This window comes from Hydractinia symbiolongicarpus, chromosome 13 (assembly GCF_029227915.1).
Source record: "Hydractinia symbiolongicarpus strain clone_291-10 chromosome 13, HSymV2.1, whole genome shotgun sequence".
Taxonomy (NCBI): domain Eukaryota; kingdom Metazoa; phylum Cnidaria; class Hydrozoa; order Anthoathecata; family Hydractiniidae; genus Hydractinia; species Hydractinia symbiolongicarpus.
The window spans coordinates 8,698,276-8,704,345 of NC_079887.1; positions in this window are offsets into that span (position 1 = coordinate 8,698,276).

The window sequence follows — 6,070 nt, forward strand, 5'->3', positions numbered from 1 at the left end:
CTTCAACGAGATGTAGCATTCTTGGGAACTTCGGTCCGGCTTTAGATTGCCAAAATGTATTTTTGAACAACTTTGAAAAGATAATTATAGACATGTTGACAGAGACATTTAAATATTCCAGGATACACTACAATATGCTAGAATTAAAGTTGATTATGTTGTCAGTGAGAATGTGTACATGCTATCAAGTGATATAAACCTGAGGATGGACACAGTGAACTATTACAATGAGTATTTTCAAGTTTCTTTCACCCAATTAAACAAATGGACTGGGTTTAACATTACATCACACGAGAAAGATCGTTCATATATCACTATCAGCAAACAGCCATTAGACAAAATTACTGTTGTACGATATGCATGGAAACAAGAACGGTGCTTGTTGAAGTTGTGTGCAGTGTACGGAGCTGGTAGAGATTTACCAAGTCTACCTTTAATCGCGTACAGTCCCTTTCTCGAAAATTAAGTTAAACTTTTGACATTGCTATGTTATTAACATTTTCTTAATTTCTTTTGTGTGACTGCACTTTTTTAGATTATTAATAATCAAAAATATTGCATCATTTATAAAATTTAATTATTCCTGGAAAAATACGCGGTTTGTCTGTCGCACATATTTTGGCCAGCACCATTTCATACAACATTGTTATAAAATAGCAAATCAGTTCTCATTTTGAACAGAATACGACTAGTTGATAGTCCGTGGGAAAATCCTCAGGTTCCCCAACCTTCCATATTCCACTCCTCAGATATCCGTCTGACACCCTCAGTTAACTCATTTCGTACATTCTTATTTTCATGACATAATAGTAAAATAAAACTGAACTAAACCATCTTAAACAGGCAGACTATATTTTAATTTTCTACCGAGAAACGAGTGCAATTTTTCTCCTTAATATTGTGCAAAACCTGTATAATTCTTCGTTGATTGCCTGAAATAGGGTGCAAATACTTCTCCATAAGACAAGACATACCGTAAGGTAAAGTTTGTTAATAATTTTATGGATATATTATTCCCAGGATAGATAAGAGTTAAGTGAGAATGGGCGCAACCCGCAAATTAGGCTTTACAGCGTTACAATCATCAGCATTATTATCATTCGGAGAGATCTATAGATACCAGATTTGTTTCTATCAAAGTAAACCTGCAAAGTTGTTGTGAACGTCAACGAGGTTGGTTATACATTAAACCTTTATCAACTTAACCCCCCCCCCTAATGACTAGAAAAATTTCTTGCTAACTTAAATAAAAAAAATTCACAGAAATCACAAGGCTCTTTAAAGTTTGTTGAAAGTGAATCTAGATAGTCACATCATAGAAATACAGCAGTAGAAAGCAATTACTTGCTTCTTTCTTTGAGAACAACAGAACTAAAAGTAAACAGCTTTACATCAAGGCGTACTCATTGAGTCAATGCTATAATTTTTATCAAATCAGGCCCATGACCGCCTTCTGCATTCAAAGGCGACACATAGTAAGAATAAATTTCCTTCCGTAATATTCCTGCTCAGCAACTTTTTCTTAATTTTGATTCCGTTAACGTATATTCCAAACTCAGGAACTTCCAAATACTCAATAAGAAGTTTTGATTTCGCATATACCACTGTTATTAACTTTGATTTAGTACAGAACTATTCCTTAGCCCCTTTCGGTAAACACGTCTTATCTGATAGAAGCCAGGATTGAAGTACGGGTTGAAAACTCGTCGAAATTTGCAGAACCTATTAAACAATGCGGTTACCATAAAGCATTAACATTGGGAGAAGTTGTTTATTTCCTTACATCCTTCTCCTAATAATTCCGTAATTCTAGGCAACTTTTTGTCCATGCCGAAGACGATTAAACAACGGCATGCGAGGTGGAAAAACAAGGCAATTGGGAGCAACAAAGATATTGATATGCACTATACCGTTTAATTACCACAAAGACCATGGTGCTTAGGCACATCGAGAGAGGGTAAAGCCTCGGTAAACACTCCTAGGCAGAGATTTTATTATTAACTCGAATGATGTTAACCCAGAACGAACTTTGTGTAGTTAATAAGAATAATGTTCTGCTTTAAGACAAAGTGCTAGTGTTATATACAGATGATTTCTGCATCGACAAATTCTCCTTAGGTGAGTGCCCCTGAATAAAAATTCAGGGGCACTTGCATTTAACGGCAAACGGAAAGTACTGTGCGAGTATTTTTTATCACGAAGGGGTGATCTGCCATCCATTTTGAAGGTGATGCAGTTTACGTATTACTATGTAGAGGTATTTTAGACACAAATTTCAATAGACGTGCGAAGTCATTATCATATATTTCTTTCACCACATATCAAATAATATTTTCACAGAGAAATATGTGTACATCAAGTATAATATATTAAATAAACTGTGTTAGTAACAAAATTAAGAGGCATTGCATGTAAGCAAAGTGTAAGGAGTTCTGAATAACAAGTCTTTAAAGAACTCCTTCGATCCATCATTTCTTGCAGCACCTGGAAAGCTGATGTGCAAACTTATTTACACTTTCACATTAAATGCGACTTCACGCAGTCACTAAAGAAAATGTTTCAAAAAGAATTTTTAGGTCCTCAACAAAAGTTGACAACTTCAATTTACTTAGAGTTCTTTTGAAATCGCTGGCATCTTTAAAATATTCGATAAAGATCGATTGTGACGTTGCATATCTTTTGACTGGTTTAGTAAACGCAGCTGATGTTTTTTGAAGGTTGCTTGTACTGTCGTCTTTGTATCCAATAATTTCTTTATCTCCTATTTTTTCGTCATCATGTCTGTGTCGCGTTGGCGTATGCTTTTTCTTAGCGCTTTGAAACTGCATTCCAAGTCTGTTTTGAACAAGCTGTAGCCCTATTGTTATCTGGTTTGTGATGAAAAAGTAAATAGAATCTCTTGCAACCTTTCTTCTTTTCCTAAGACGGGTGCTCTCGGTGACTTTTACAAATCCATTACAATGCAAGATATGAGGAGGACAGACAATTGTCAGATTTGTGAAATGTCCCAATCCGTGTGACCAATTTGTATCCTTTCCCAATGTGTTTAAATTCGCGGGTCTCTGTTCATCGTTTAAAAATCTAAGGGATCTACCGCTAGTCAGAGTTTTGGTTGCAATTAGAATCACTTCTATTTTGTGTTGTCGAAACATGTCAGAGAGCGTTCGCCTAAACGTACTGTGTCTTTTTTAAGCAGTTTCTTGCAACCACTACCCTCTGAGTTTGTGAGAATTCCTTTTAAAATTTAAATAAATTTTCAATTTATAATGACTTTTTCCAGTTATTGCCTTGAACTGTGGAATGACACAGTTGATTCCCAATCTTTTTTCAGCACACAAAACATACTCCTGCAAGGCAATTTTAATTTTGTCGATCTCATCTTCTTGGAAATATAGAACATCTTTTCACCTTACTCGGGTTTCACATTTAGAGCTGTACTTTGTAACATGCCTTGACATGTAACTGTTTAAACAGCTTCACTAACCCGTTACCTGTTTTAAAATCTTCAAGTCAACATTTAAAGTTTCATTAATCTTGCATATTTTAGCAAAAATACAGCTTTAGGACTTGTGGAACAGATTTTGGATTCACAACGGCTTCGGCACTGACTCTGATAAAAATAAAGAAATATGAATTGTATACTATTTAAATTTGATATGGAAATATAACAAAAAGTAAGACATCGAGACTTGATACAAAAAATACTATTAATTGCTGACAACGCGCAGGGAAAAACAACAATAAAAACTGCAAGTTTGGCGGATATGAGGGGTCTCGGAGGATATGTGTGTACTGTATCTAATTGTAACAGAGGTCAACAAAGACCACAACAAACTGTCTAAGACAGCTTCTCGTAAATGTAGTGTGGTCAACAAGGATCACATAAACAAACTGTCAATCAATATAAGTAAAACAAACTGTCAACAAAGACAGGTTCTAAACAAACTGTCAACAAAGACAGGTTCTAACAAACTGCCAACAAGGACAGCTTAAGATTGATAGTTCATGAATAGCAAAATATTACTTAAGAATACCAGCATGAGTTTAAAATACACAACACACCCCCTCGACCCTGTCTTTCAGACCACATGAACGCAAAGTAAATATATATACAACGTATACAAAATATATACATCTCCCGTGTATAAATGTCCTAAAAATATTCACATTGAATAAAACCTAATGAACTAAACAGTAAAAATGCCCTGACGGGATGGGTGGGCGGTAAAACCACAACTACTGTTGGCTAGCACGAGCGAAAGAGGAATCGTGGAGCGAGACCGTGACTAAAAGAGCCGAACGAACAAAGTGAAGATTGGAGCCCAGGCCTGTGAAACTAAGATGGCAACCACAGCTACGCGCTACCGTACTAACGCCAGTCCATGTCGTTTAGCAATTAACTAAAGTTAAGTAAACTTAACTACCTTTAATTGCTGACAACGCGCAGGGAAAAACAACAATAAAAACTGCAAGTTTGGCGGATATGAGGGGTCTCGGAGGATATGTGTGTACTGTATCTAATTGTAACAGAGGTCAACAAAGACCACAACAAACTGTCTAAGACAGTTTCTCGTAAATGTAGTGTGGTCAACAAGGATCACATAAACAAACTGTCAATCAATATAAGTAAAACAAACTGTCAACAAAGACAGGTTCTAAACAAACTGTCAACAAAGACAGGTTCTAACAAACTGCCAACAAGGACAGCTTAAGATTGATAGTTCATGAATAGCAAAATATTACTTAAGAATACCAGCATGAGTTTAAAATACACAACACACCCCCAAATTCCCCCACACCACCACACTTGACAAACTATACAAAATGAAGAGGTGTGGTGACGCCTACGAGCGCCACCAACTAAACTATAACAAAAATGAAGAAGGTGTGTGACGGCTCCACCCACGAGTAGGTGGCCCAGCGGTGCATAGACTGCGAGAAAGGCCAATGACCTGTGCATCATCGAGATGTAGATAGCGTCTATAGGCATCACTGGTCCACCTGCCTAAAATCTGGATAGTGCTGTCAGGCACCCCTGCAGATGCTGCTGCGGAGGCACCACCAATGCGAAAGGAATGTGTATTAATGTGTGGAATATTAGGCAAACACGAAGCCAGGAGGTTTACTATGTCCTGACGAGTCAAAAATTTGAAGTCCTGGTAAGTGAAGAGTGGCCACCCTGGGCCGGGATGAACCGCTAAGAAACGGCGCATACACTGAACCGGGCAAACTGCGTTATTGTTAGCGCCAACCCTAATCTGACAACCAACACGAAAGGGATCTGTTTTAGACGACCGGATATGAACCAGCATGACGGAATTGTCTGCGGAAAATTGGATATCTCCAACCAATAAATCGGTGGATGGATCGAAGTGACGACTGGATTGATAAGTGTATTCAGAGCAGCGCAACAAGCCAAAGAAGGCCAAAGAGGTAGCAGCTTTGAAAAGTAGTCGTTCATATACTGTAGCTTGTAAAAATTGAATACGGTAATGAATTAAACACAAATTCTGATATGTAATTGGGTGCCTGCGCGGCCGGGTGAGACGAGCTCCTTGGACTCTTTTAATTCCTCGCAGGGTGTAACACAAGCGACTCATGTCTGCTATTCGAACATAGTTGCCGGCCATGATGGAGTGATATTGCAAGCCTGAGATGTAAACGCGAATGGTAGTGTGAGATACGCGTTGTGCCAAACTAGAAATGTAGCGAATTAGAATATCCTCGTTCAACGGCCAGAGAGGATGAGACCACCTATAACAAAATCGCTGATATGAGGCAACACCAGTGGAATACGTGGCCCTAGTAGTGGGTGCCAAAGCCTGAGATTGAAAGTACTGTGAGGCTATACTAAGATGGTCCAGATGGTTGGCTCGATTGGTGTGGGTGACTCGTCTGCGGACTGAAGGCGTTGTTTGAATCGACGAACCTGTAACCGAGATAGAAGATCAGCTGCAATATTAGTATGTCCAGGAATATGTTGAAGCAAAATATTAATGTTCAACCGCGCCGTGAATAGAAATAAGTGGCGAATTAACGACATGATGTGTTTATCCCGCGATGTGCCTGA